Source organism: Theropithecus gelada, chromosome X, assembly GCF_003255815.1.
Source record: "Theropithecus gelada isolate Dixy chromosome X, Tgel_1.0, whole genome shotgun sequence".
In the NCBI taxonomy this organism is placed as follows: Eukaryota; Metazoa; Chordata; class Mammalia; order Primates; family Cercopithecidae; genus Theropithecus; species Theropithecus gelada.
Window position 1 is genome coordinate 118,163,439 of NC_037689.1, and position 13,266 is coordinate 118,176,704.

A 13,266-nucleotide genomic window follows, 5' to 3' on the forward strand; every position below is an offset into this window, starting at 1 on the left:
TGAAAAAATTGTGTAAATAAGGGGCCAGGCATGGTGGCTCATGTCTATAATCCCAGCACTTTGGGAGGCCGAGGTGGGTGGATCACCTGAGGTCAGGAGTTCGAGACCAGCCTGGCCAACATGATGAAACCCCATCTCTACTAAAAATACAAAAAATTAGCCAGGTGTGTTGGTGGGCGCCTGTAATCCTAGCTACTCAGGAGGCTGAGGCAGGAGAATCACTTGAACCTGGGAGGCGGAGGTTGCAGTGAGCCGAAATTATGCCCTTGCACTTCAGCCTGTGCAACAAGAGCAAAACTCTGTCTAAAAAAAAATTTAGAAATATAGAACAGCTAAAGTTAAAAAATACTGACAATTCCAAGTACTGGAAAGGATATGGAGAAATGGAATCACTCATATATTGCTGGTAGGAATGTAAAATAGTACTGCCACTCTAGGAAACAGTTTCTTTAAAAAACTAAACATTCAATTATCATTTACCCAGCAATTTCATTTTAGGCATTTATCCCAGAGAAATGAAGAAATTACGGCCACATACATAGTTGTTCATTGCAGCTTTATTTGTAATAGCCCAAAACTGGTACATCCGTACTATGGAAAACTACACAGCAGCAAAAAGGAATGAACTATTGATACACTCAACTTGAATAGATCTCAAGAGCTTTATAAAGAATGTTATATGAATGAATCATGCAGCGTGAAAGGTCATATGCTGTATGATTGATTTATATAACATTCTTAAAATTGCAAAATTATAGAAATAAAGAGCAGATTAGTGGTTGCCAGAGGTTAGGGATAGCCGAAAGAGGTTGGTAGGTACGACTTTAAAGAGATGTCGGGAGGGAGATCTTCATGGTGATGGAATAATTCTATATCTTGATTGTGGTGGTGGTTATACCCATCTACATGTGATAAAATGACAACCTTACATACACTTTATACCAGTGTATATTTCTTGGCTTTAATATTGTACTGTACTTACCTAAGATGTAACCATTGTGAGAAACTGGGTAAATGATACATAGGACCTATTTGTACCACCTTTTGAACTTCTCTTGAATCTATATTTTGAAATAAAAGTTTAAAATGATCTAGAAAAAATACTTGAATTTTAGTATGCATGTAAATGTGTCATTTTGAAAATTAAGATGTTATGTTGAGTAACACGAGATGGGTGCGTGGGTACAGTGTACTATTTTCAGTGTTTAGGGCCTCTAAAATACTAAATCTGGCCCTGCCTGCCCTCCTCAGAAGTATTTTACCCTCTGGCCCTTTCTCTCTCAATTAAAGTCACTCTTCTGTGTATCTTCTGTCATGATGCGTGCAGGGTTTTGGCCTCAGGAAAGGTAGCTGAGGAGCTCTGTATACCAGCTGGGATGGGAAAGTCTCTCATTCAGTATAGGGAGGTCTGGCAAGTGGTAATCAGGAGCCTCAACAGGCATGATGGCAGAGCTAGGTCAGGGGTTGGGGGAGGGATTCTAATTCCAACAGTAGGCAGAAACTCTCTAGAGTGAAGCAATGTCAGGAAAATCTGGCAGCCAGTAAACAGCAAGACCCTGAAAACAGAGCTAGATTTATGGCTCACAGTCCTAGGCCTAGGCAAGGAAAGTCAAGAGTAAGGCTGGGCAGAGATACACTTTAAGGATTAAGAAAAAAAGCTATGGAGGCCAGGCAAGGTGGCTTATGCTTGTAATCCTAGCACTTTGGGAGCCTGAGGCGGGCAGATTGCTTGAGCCCAGGAGTTCAAGATCAGCCTGGGCAACATAGCAAAACCATGTCTCTACAAAAAATACAAAAAATTAGTCAGTCTTGGTGGCACAGGTCTGTGGTCCTAGCTACTTGGGAGGCTGAGGTCGGAGGATCACCTGAGCCTGGGAGGTCAAGGCTGCAGTGAGCCGTGATTGTGCCAAAGCATTTCAGCCTGGGTGACAGAGTGAGACCTATCAGTTCCTTTATCTATTAGTCATGTCATCTTAGGCAAGAGACTTACCTCTTGGCACCTCAGTTTTTCCATCCATAAATAGGAATAACAATAGCATCTACTTCATATGGTTTTTCTGAGGATTAAATAAGATGATGTATCTAAAGTGCCTAGAATAAGGTGTGGCACATTGTAAGTGCCCCTAAAGATTAGATGATGTCATTACTTTTGTCACCTATCCTTTGTGTATTTATCCACTTGATAAATATTCTTTGACCACCTACTGTGTGCCAGTACTGTTGTAAGCACTAGGACTATGACATTGAACAGGATAAATATAATTCCTATCCTTATAGAACTTGTACTTCAGTTGAGAGGAGAAAGACATTAAACAAAGAGACATATGACATAAAAATTAAGAAGTGAAGTTTGCTATGATAAAAGCTAAAGCAAGATAAGGGATGGAGAATGATTGGGTTTTATTTTATTTTTATTCTTTTAAACATTTTATTTAGAAATAATATCAAACAGAAAAGTTATAAGAATAAAAATACCCATATACTCTTTACTTAGTCTCTCTTCTCTTTCTCTATATATGTATGTACATATATATGCACATATGTTCCTGAACTGTATGAAAGTAACATATATATCTTCATGGCCTCTTAATGCTTCAATGTGTATTTCCTTAGAATAAGGATATTCTCTTACATAAGCACAGTATAATTACCAACTTCAGTATATGTAATGCAGATACAGTATTTTATCTAATCTACTGACTCTATGGTAATGTTTCCAATTTACTAAATAGTATTCTTCTTAGCATTATTTGCCCCTCCAGTATAGGATGCAATCTAGAGTCAGGTATTGCCTTTGGCCATGTCTCTTTCACCTCTTTTAATCTGGAAAGTTTCCATACCTTTTGCCTTTTATGACATTGATATTTTTGAAGAATAAGATCTTTTTTTTTTTTTTTTTTTTAAATAGAACACTTCTAGGCTGGGCACGGTGGCTGACGCCTGTAATCCTAGCACTTTGGGAGGCCGAGGCAGGTGGATTGCCTGAGCTCAGGAGTTCAAGACCAGCCTGGGCAACACGGTGAAACCCCGTCTCTACTAAAATACAAAAGAAATTAGCCAAGCATGGTGGCAGGCACCTGTAGTCCCAGCTACTCGGGAGGCTGAGGCAGGAGAATTGCTTGAACCTGGGAGGCGGAGATTGCAGTGAGCTGAGATGGTGCCACTACACTCTAGCCTAGGCAACAGAGTGGGACTCCGTCTCCAAAAAAAAAAAAAAAAAAGACACTCCTTATTTTGAGATTTTTGATGGTTCCTCATGGTTAGATTGAGGTTATGTGTCCCTATTTGGAAAACTACATAAGTGGTGCTATGTCCATCTCAGTACATCACAGAGGTCCTTGATATCCATCTGCCCCTTTGATAATGCTAATGTTGACCATCTTTTCAAAAAGTGTTTTCCAATTTCTCTACTGTGTGCTTACAGTTTTTTCCCTTGAAAGTAATAAGCAGTCTGTGGCATAGTGTTCCAGGCAGGGGGCCTAGTAAGTATAAAGGTCCTGAATCAGGAACATGCCTGGAGTATTGGAGACACAGCATGGAAGCTGGTAAGGCTGAAGCAGAGTGAATGAGGGTGAGACCAGAAGGAGTTAGAGGTCAGAGGAATATGAGGTAGCAGACTGTGAGGGCTTTAGACACCATTGTAACAAATCGGGCTTTATTCTAACCAATGTGGGAAGCTACTCAAAGTTGAAAAGGAGCAGCCTGTCATTTTTTGTTATTATTATTATTTAAGGGTTCCAAGTTTAGAGAATCTAGGTCTCGGTGAAGCAACTCGTTCCCAGAGAACAGACATTTCCCAATTATTAGATTAGATAAGTTAGATGAATCAAAACACACGACAGCACTCTAGACTAATGGTGATGGTAAAATTGATCATGTAAGTGAAATCTCAGACTGTGGGTCTATCTTAGGTATGACTTTTCAAACTTAAGAACCTATGAGGGAATAGTATATGTCCAAGTACAAAAAGTAAATATGGCATTCTTATCCAGTTAGTCATTCAACAGGAAGGACTTCATCAGGCAATATTTGGTTACAGGAACCTGAGCCATCCTGTTTTGCTAAAATGATGTATGACTTTTATGTTTCTACATGAAAATTTACTTGATATAGTTTATAAGTGGACAAATGCTGAAAGCAGATGTGTATCCAAAGGTGACTAGAAAAAAAAGGATGATGTAGGAATGAAAAGCAAAACATCATTGAATCAATCATCTGAATTGGTTTTCAGGAATCTAAATATGAAAGTATTTTGTGGTTATTGAGCAAAGACGATGGCCATTCTTCTTTCAGCAAAATTATGAGCCACAAAAATTTTCAATCTTGGCATTATCAATTAATTAATTAATTTTATTTTATTATTTCTATTTTTTTGAGCCAGAGTCTCACTCTGTCACCCAGGCTGAAGTGCAGTGGCACAGTCTTGGCTCACTGCAACCTCTGCCTCTCGGGTTCAAGGGATTCTCATGCCTCAGCCTCCCGAGTACCTGGGACTAGAGGCATGCACCATCATGCCCAGCTAATTTTTGTATTCTTAGTGGAGACGGGGTTTCACCATGTTGGCCAGGCTGGTCTCGAACTTCTGACCTCAAGTGTTCTGCCTGCCTCAGCCTCCCAAAGTGCTGTAATTACAGACATGAGCCACTGCGCTGGGCCGTTTGAGGCTGATGAAAGCTCCAGGATCAGAATTAGGGGGAGGGGTAAGATTATGCTGCCCAGTGGCTACATACATGATTGCTGGGCTAAAGATTGCTGTGCTGAGGGAGCCTGGGAAAAACCGTGGACATGATGAAGACATCGCTAGGGCTGGAATGGCTGAGGCATTCACATTCCTTTGGCTTTTACTCTATTTCATATGGAGCACCAGATGTCTGGCCAAAGGATGTCATGCCTCTTCTCTTGCCTAGTGTGCTGTCTGACATTTGCATGGCATTTGAAATACACTTGGGATTTTGCTTAAGAATCCAAAGGCATTTATTTTAATCAGAAATTGTTTCCCATTCTTACTGAATATAAATATAATAAAATTGTAAGTATATAAACATGGACAGGCAACAGTCACCCTCCCCACTTCCACTCTCCAGAGATGACCACGGTTAAGTTTGGTACCTGTTCCTCCGGATGTTCTGCCTACCAGTACTCAGGGCAGCTGTGTTTTATGCAAGGAATGTGTTCCTGAGGGCTCCACATAATTAGATATTTGCGTAATTCAAAACCAGCCTTGACAAAGGCAGGCCAGAATTTCTGTTTGTCAGCTAAACTGGTGCCACCATGTGGCAATAGTGTAAACATGGCTTACAGTTCACTTAGATTTCCAGCTTTGAAATTATGTGATTCTTAGTGACATTTTAATTTGGGAAGACTTGCATTATTTCAAATGTTGTACATATACTGAAGCTAAAATATTTTATATCACAATATTTCAAATTCTTATAATTCTAATTTATTTAAAATGTGACTGCATTGTATTAATTTAAAAATGGTGTCATATTAAAAAAGTTTTTCTAAAACTTGCTTTCTAAAATTTAGATAACCATATATTTTGGTCGTTCTCTCATGTCAGCAAATGTACTTTTGTCTCTTTCTTTTTAAGGGCTGTGGATCATTCTGGTGTAGCAGTGCATCCTAATTCATTTAACTAAGCCTCTATATTGATGAATATTTCAATATAAGGTAAGGTCTCCTTCTTCTGTCTTTCTGTCATCAGATTTGTCTTCAGTTTCAGGGCCCTCAACAAATCTATATAGTTCTCAGTGCCAAAGACTTGTAGCCAGGGAAAATCAAACTTCTGTCTTTTGGCAGCCATTCAAGCAGTGACCCTGAGCCCTGACCAAGTGCCCCATAAGTCACTTGCTTTTTTCTGCACTAACCACACTTGGCACTGTCACTGAACTGACCTGGTCTGATGTTGTAGCTTGGATTCTGTGGAAGCAGTTGCTGAAACAGAGTTTGAAATGTAAACTATTTATTAGGAATTTATACAAGGCCAATAGATATTAATTTATTTGATTTCAGGGGCTCAATTTGAGTTAAGGGGTTCACTTTGAGTTGAGTGTTTCTGTCCATATTCCCTTAAGAGTAAAGTGTGTCAAGGGAACTGGGTGGGTTTTTTAGTTGGTTTGTTGGTGGTTGGCCTCTTACTTTTTGGATAGAATACAAATTAGATTCAAGAATGCTCCATACCTGGAGGCTCTGACACAGTATGAAATTCTAAGCTTTATGGGTCATTATGGCTATAATCAACCTATGTAATAGTCTTCAGAGTGAGTTTCTCAAGCATTTTTCCTCTTATTTGAAGCCTTCAGGTAGGCAACTTGTAAACTGAGGAACTTCACTTCCTCCTATCTTTTCCATAGCATTAATTATCTATTCTGGAAACTTCTGGTCTAAAAACAGATGTTACTCCAGGAACTTCTCTAAGTTTTACTCATTAGTGAAAAGCATTGTACAGAACATTTTGGGGAGGCGAAAGGAAAATGACTACCGCCATCTAGCTTGACCCTTCCTCAGTCCTCACCTCCCTGGTTGAGACAACTAGGGCTCACTAATGTCTGTCTTCTCCTCTTCTTCCTGAGTATACCACCAGATTGCATTTCTCTGCCCCCTTGCTCCTAGATGGCGCTATATTACAGTTCTTGTCAATGGAATGTAAGCCAAAATGATTAGTGCCACTTCTAGGCCTGGCACATTAACCTGCCAGAAAAAGAGGATCCAGTGGAAGACCCAGAGACCCTAAAAGATGGCAGAAAGCACATAATGGAAAGAGCATGGATATCTGAATGACTGCATGGTGCAAAGCCATCCACACCACTCCATGTTCCATATTAGACTATAGCATGTGTGAGAAATAAACCATTAAGCCATTTTATGTTAAGCCACTGAGATTTCTTTTAGAGCAATCTGCTAATAATCAGCCTCAACTAATAATTTCAGTACTGCTTTTCCTTATTGGATCTGGAAAGAGCACCTGCTACTTCAAGGACAGTAATCTCCTAATTGGCTAGTGACCCCATGGCCTAGCATGCAATATGAACTGGCACAATCAGATTTCTTCCTTCACAAAGAGCCTCAACTTAAAGTAAATGTAGTTGGATAGGAATCTCAGTCCCTATTATGTAACTTATTATAAAATATAATGTATTTGTTTCCTATATCTGTTTTCAGCTTCCATTTGGCTGGTTGGCAGAAACTTAATTTCAGTCATTTTAAATTTCAGTTAGTTCAGGGTTTCCTTAGTGAATTCAGAGTGCCAACCTCCTCCATCCCAGCTGCAGATGGCATCTATGTTTGTGGTGTTTTCACTTTCTACTGTGGTAGAAAGCCATCCACTGTTAGATTATTGTCCTGATCACCAAGTCTTTCTGATTTCAGCTCTCTCTATCTCAGCTATTTCTTTGCTCCTCTGTACCCAGAGGGGTACATCTAACTGCTCCTCACATCACTGTTGGGAAGTTCCATGAGGCTATCTCTGTTCCTTTGCATAGGTATGTGACACAACCATCTCTATTGCTCCTTTTGCATATTGGTGAGGGATAACTCTGCAGGGCTTACCACTTCTCTGAGCTCCACCCAAGAAGTTAGGCACATGTCCAGTTTACTTTTGAACCCCCTCAGCCTATTCATTTGGCTTTATGTTTTTCCCCAAGAAATTGGCTCAGACTTGTAGGGCACAGGGATTCCCACTAGCATATAATGATTTTGCTTCTCATCTGCTTCATTTTCTCTGTTGTCCAAGGAGTCCTCTGGTATGAGTGGGAGGAATGGGAAAATAGTAATGATAACAGGAAATAATGGGATAGGAACTATTATGATTAATATGTTAATATCATTCTGCTTCCACACACACACAAAAATCTGCTATCTGGTAGCATAACAAAGAATCAGACTGAAGAGTAAAACTGAGTTGGGTTAATAATGGAACACTAGCATGTAGGTCCAGAGCCAGCTAGGGCCCCAAATCGCATTGTGGTTCCAGCTTAGTGAGGTTCAACCCTCCCTGTACTTACAGTCTTGGATTTCTGTTATTATTAATTTGAGCAATTTCCAAGGAAGCTCTCACTAAAATGTGTCCACTCAGTTTCCTAAGCTGGAAGCCTTGGAGTCTTCCTAGGATTACTGCAAGTTTCCATAGATGACTATCTTGATATGAAAATGAGATCATATTAACAGCAATAACTCACACTTCTTAACACAGGACCCAGGGAACTGATGCTTGGCTATATTAGTTTATTAGGTATACCTAGACATATCTGTATCCCAGCCTATGTTCACCCTAAATGTCCCCACCCCATACATATATACACAAATGACTCCCCTCTTCCATCTTTGATATTCAGTAAGTCATCAAGTCTTTTTTTTCTACTCCCTTGATATTTTTTGAATCTGTCCTGTTGACTCAGTCTCCATCCTCAGTGCACTGTCTTAGGTGTGGTCCTCATTTCTCACCTGGTTTACTAGAACACCTCTCAACTGATGTCCCTCACCTGTCTGATACCTTCTCAATCACTTGTCCTCCACATGGTAACCAGAGTAAATTTTTTTTTTTTTTTAGAAATGTAAAGACATCTGATCGTGCATCTCTCTATCTTTCAATGGCTTCTTATTGCCCTCTGTGTAAATTCCAAACTCTTCACGTTAGCATACAGGGTCCTGCATAATCTGGCTGCTCTTCAGTAACATGTACCACCACTCCCTGATACACCTCCCTTCATGCCTGTTGTATGGAACTCTTTGTAGTTTCCTGATTGATGCAGCTTCATACCTTGGGGCTTTTGCACATGCTGTGTCTTCATAGGGTTTTCCCTGCCCAAGCCACACCCCAGATAAATTAAATCACAATCTCTTGGTGGGGTGGGGAGATATTGGTATGTCTTAAAGCTCCATGGGTGATTACACTGTGCATTCAAGTTTGAGAATCAGCACTTTAAACTGCAAGTTAAGCATCATTTTTTCTGAGAAACATTCTTTGAACCCCCAGCCTGATCAAGTTGTTCCTTCTCTCTGCTTCCATAATATCATCTGTGACTTTCTATTATAACAGTGATCATTCTGTATAGAAATTGCTGATTTACTAATCTGTCTCTGTTATACTTTAAACTCCTTGAGGGCGTGGACCATGTCTTAAATGTCTTTGTATCCCAAGGGCACAGCATGATGCCTAGCACAAAGTGGGCACAATAAATAAATATACAAGTTTATGAAATGTTATTGAAAAAATTTATAGACCATCTGCTATATGCCAGGCATGATGCTAGCAGGTTTTTGTGTTACCTCATTTAATCTTTACAACAATCCTAATAAATATAGATTATCCCTGTGTTATAAGTGAGGAAAAAAAGAATCAGAAAGGTTAAGTGATGTGTCCAGTTACACAGCCAAGATCTAAGATTTAATCTCAGATCTTTTAACTCCAAAATTAGTGTTTCTTTCTACTTATGGCTGGCAGAAAATAATGCTTGGTAGCTGTATGTCACTTATATTAGTTTTCTATTATTGCATAACAAATTACCACAAACCTAGCAGTGAAAAACAGCATGTACCTATTAGCTCATAGTTCTTTAGGCCAGAAGTCTGGGTACAGTGTGGCTCAGCTTGTTCCTCTGCTTAGAATCTCAAAGGGTAAAATCAAGGTTTCAGCCAGACTGAGCTCTTATCTAGAAGCTCTGAGGAAAAATCTGTTTCAATGCTCATTCAGGTTGCTGGCAAAATTCTGTTCCTTTCTGTTGTAATACTGAAGTCTCTGTTTCCTTGCTGTCTGTCAGTGGGGGACTGCTCTCAGCTCCGAGAGTGTTTTCTTATCAAATGGTCCCCTTCCACCCTCAAGCTAGCAATAGCATGTCGACTTCTTGTGTTTTTTTTTTTTTTTTTGAGACGGAGTCTAGCTCTGTTGCCAGGCTGGAGTGCAGTGGCCCGATCTGGGCTCACTGCAACCTTTTCCTCCTGGGTTCAAGCAATTCTTCTGCCTCAGCCTCCTGAGCAGCTGGGATTACAGGCACGGGCCACCATGCCTGGCTAATTTTTGTATCTTTAGTAGAGACAGGGTTGTTTCACCATGTTGGCCACACTGGTCTCAATCTCCTGACCTCGTGATCCGCCCACCTCAGCCTCTCAAAGTGAATTTTTTAAAAATTTTAATTTCTGTGGGTACACAGTAGGTATATATATTCATAGAGTACATGAGATATTTTGATATAGGCAAACAATGTGTATCTTCTTGTATTTTAAATCACAGACCTAAAGGGCTCATGTGATAGGTCATGCTCATTCAGATAATCTCCCTATTTTAAGGTCAACTAATTTGGAACTTGAATTATATTGGCAAAATCCCCTTACTGCTGCACCTAGTGTTGGACTGAATAATTGGGAGATAGTGTGTATACCCTATGGGCCCAAATCTTGGAAATCTTTGTAGAATTCTGCTGCCATTGTCTGAATGTTTGTATCCCCTCCAAAATTCATGTTAGAACTTAATCTCCAATGATATCATATTAGGAGGTGAGGCCTTTAGGTGGTGATTAGGCCATGAGGGGGTCTGCCCTTATAGATGGGATTAGTGCTTTATAAAAGGGCTGGAGAGAACTAGTTATTATTTTACCCCTCCATTTCTTCCACCATATGAGGACAGAGAATTAAAGGTGCTATCTTAGAAGCAGAGACCAGGCCCTCACCAAACACCAAGCTGCCTACACCTTGATCTTGGACTTCCTGGCTTCCAGAACTGTAAGAAATACATTTTTATTATTTATGAATTGCCCATTTCATAGTATTCTGTTATAGCAGCACAAACAGACTAAGACATCTGCACATCACACTGCCTTATGCTTCATAAAGCTTTGTCTTCACATATATTATTTCATTTTATCTTTTTCAATAACCGTATTAAACAGGCAGGATTATGTTATGACCACTTTTTAACACATATGAGAAAGTTGGAGCAATTAAAAGCAGCTAAGTAATGACAGAGAGAGAATTGAAACCCTTTCTCATTCAGTGCTCTTTTAATGCGACATTCATTACTGCTTTTAAAAAAATACTAATCTAATTTGGATATAATAGAAATGAAGAACAATCATAGAGTCTTATGGAAGTAGGTTTGCTCCAAGGTAAGAAGACATGATACCCACTGTTTTCTAATCAATTTGTATAAACATTCACAGTAAAGAAGAATTAGTCATGTTATAAAAATAGTTTACAGTGGGACCCTTTAAATTGTACTCATTATCACCCCTGTGTGCTTAGTGAACAATGATGACAACTAACCTTTTGTATTAGTCGGTTCTCACACTGCTATAAGAACATACCTGAGACTGGGTAATTAATAAAGGAAAGAGGTTTAATTTACTCACAGTTCAGCATGGCCTGTGGGGAGGCCTCAGGAAACCTACAATCATGGCAGAAGGGGAAGCAAACATGTCCTTCTTCACAGGGTGGCAGGAAGGAGAAGAATGAGAGTTGAGCAAAGGGGGAAGCCCCTTATAAAAGTGTCAGACCTTGTGAGAACTTACTATCATGAGAATAGCATGGGGGAAACCACCCCCATAATTCAATTACCTCCCACCAGGTCCCTCCCATGACAGGTGGGGTTTATGGGAACTACGGTTCAAGATGAGATTTAGGTGGGGACACAGCCAAACCATATCACCTTTATTAATTTTTTACAGTTTATAAGGTATCTTTACCGATGTTTTATTTGATTTTGTGCCCACCATCAATTACATTTATTATAACAAATGCTTGTACATGTAAAAGTGATTTAGGAAAGTCATTTGAATTAGAATTTAAATTGGCTTCCATCATAAAATTTTGATATTTACTGAATTTTCAGGAGTATCTTTTGGTGAAAACTGAGGTGTGCCTATAGGAGGTTTGTGTGTGTAGTTACAGAGACATGCAGTTGATTCTGTAAGCAAATGTAAACCTATGCCTGGGGTGTTTCTATGTAATTGCACTGGCTTATTGGAAGTCAGATTGACAGAGTAAACCATAGGCAGAGGTGGTATAGCAGGACGTATATGTATGTCACTGTGTGTGTGTGGTAGGAACATGTGGAAAGACACTAAAGAGGGTGAGAAGGAAAGTCTCAGAGTGAAAGACCAAGATGTAGAGAGTACTTAAGCCTTATGTTGCAATGGGCATGGATTCTCCATTTGCTGACTCTAATGGGAAAGATAGTTCTTTCATACCTAATCCACCTGCCACCTCCCTTTCCCATCTCTGATAGCTCAACCACCTAGAGGATAGGCGGTAGCAGCTTGAAAGGGAAGTGTTTCTATACTGCTGAGAACTCTGTGCCTCTTTCCTATCTCTCAGAGAGGCCATATCTGTGGGTCCTCAATATAAACAGACTCACGGGCTGCAAGGGGATAGATTCTAGGCTTCTGCATTCCACTCCAAAAGCAGTGGCATGTATTGACAAAGGCCTTTATTACTGAGACAATTTGATTATAGGTGGTAGGGGAAAAGTCTTTGCATTTCTTGGGACTAAAAATGTATTTGTGGGAGCATTTTCAAGATATCTACTTAAAAGGAAGGGAGAGAACTGGAAAATCTCTGAGTAGGGCATAGGGTTTCAGAATTGCTGCTCTGTATGTAATCATTTGGGCTAGAAGAGCTGGCTATCTATGCTATCAAGGTAGAAATATGTGCTTTGGGGATGATATTAACAATGAGATTCTCCTCCTGAGAAATGAATTGGGTGCTGGGTAACACCTCGGATGTGAACTTTGGAGGAAGAAATTACTTCACCTTTATACCGCTTGATAACAGAACAATAGTTCTTTTCTTTCTTTCTTTCTTTCTTTCTTTCTTTCTTTCTTTCTTTCTTTCTTTCTTTCTTTCTTTCTTTCTTTCTTTCTTTCTTCCTTCCTTCCTTCCTTCCTTCCTTCCTTCCTTTTCTTTTCTTTCTTTCTTTCTTTCTTTCTTTCTTTCTTTCTTTCTTTCTTTCTTTCTTTCTTTCTTTCTTTCTTTCTTTCTTTCCTTCTTTCTTTCTTTCCGTTTCTTTTTCTTTTTTCTTTCTTTCCCTCCCTCCCCCCCCTCCCAGCCTGCCTTCCTTCCTTCCTTCCTTCCTTCTCCTTCCTTCCTTCCTTCTCCTTCCTTCCCTCTCCTTCTCTCTTCTTCCCTTCCCTTCCCTTCCCTTCCCTCTCCTTCCCTCTCCTTCCCTTCCCTCTCCTTCCCTTCCCTTCCCTCTCCTTCCCTTCCCTTCCTTCTCCTTCCCTTCCCTTCCCTTCCCTTCCCTTCCCTTCCCTTCCCTTCCCTTCCCTTCCCTTC